We start from the raw sequence: 1,030 nt of genomic DNA, 5'->3' as shown, positions 1-1,030 counted from the left end.
ATGCTCCACCTGGAACTCAACCACATTAAGGTAATGTAATTTATCCAGTGCCCATTCATCCATTTTTGTATTTTCACGTTTTGTATTTTCATTTTTGTATCCCCCTTTTGAAAACGCCAGCTACAGCGTTTTAAAGCGTACTAAAGTCTGCGTTTTAACGAAAGTATGCGTTGCCGTGTGGACAGGGCCTGAAGCTATAGCTAATGTGTCTTTACTTGTGCTACAGGCACTGTTCAACTGGAAGGAAGGAAGACTTTCAGAAGGGAGACGAGGTATTGTTCTTAAGATGTGAGTATTTGTATCAGTGATTACTGAAAGATTCTTGTGATTGTACACACTGAATAAAATTATTTTTGCTTACAGGCATCTGACACACATGCAGACATCGAGAGGAAGTTCACTCTACCATCCAGTCCTCAACTCATTTTGCTTGGCATGTATTTTGGCGTACATCAAAAAAATATTAATAATAACTTCATTTTATAAGGATAATTAGGTAACTGCACATAGTGCCTGTGCTTATTACATATTTTGTAACATCATTTACTTTTCCTTAACGGTTCACAGAAGACAGCGCAACAGGAACCACATGAAACGCAAGTGTGGGATTAAATGCAATAAGATTTGCCAACAACATTCAAACCATGCTTTATACCAACAGGTCACCAGGAAGACTGATTTTGATTTAAATACTGTTTATAATAAAACATTTTTAAATGGGTTGGATACATTTCAAACAGACTTTAAAACCTGTCTTGAGTTAACTTAAATTCTGATTTCTGGGTTATAATGACCCAGCAGAGCTGTGCAGATGGAGACTAAACAGGCTGTGAATGCCAATCATCCTGCTTGTGCAACGAGTTTAAGGACATACTGGCCTACAATCTAATCCTTCCTAGAAAGTTTGGTGCATTTTTATTAAAGGATAGTTTCTGTAAATCATTATCCAGCTTTGTTAATCATACTTGATCCCAAATGTCCATCAACCATTAAATGTGAGCCATGATGCAATGCAATTTTGCCCCAATTT

General features: G+C 37.0%; 1 long non-coding RNA gene across 1 annotated transcript; it reads left to right on the top strand.

Annotated features, from left to right (window-relative positions):
* Positions 1–512, top strand: LOC109953844 (uncharacterized). Its single transcript, XR_002273982.1, has 3 exons — positions 1–30; positions 227–288; positions 364–512. It is a non-coding gene; the product is annotated as an uncharacterized LOC109953844 (long non-coding RNA).
* The last annotated feature ends 518 nt before the right edge of the window (positions 513–1,030 follow it).

This window comes from Monopterus albus, unplaced genomic scaffold (genome assembly GCF_001952655.1).
Source record: "Monopterus albus unplaced genomic scaffold, M_albus_1.0 scaffold1599.1, whole genome shotgun sequence".
Classification (NCBI taxonomy): domain Eukaryota; kingdom Metazoa; phylum Chordata; class Actinopteri; order Synbranchiformes; family Synbranchidae; genus Monopterus; species Monopterus albus.
The sequence above is the reverse complement of the archived record's forward strand: the minus strand, read 5'-3'. Positions and strand labels throughout refer to the sequence as shown.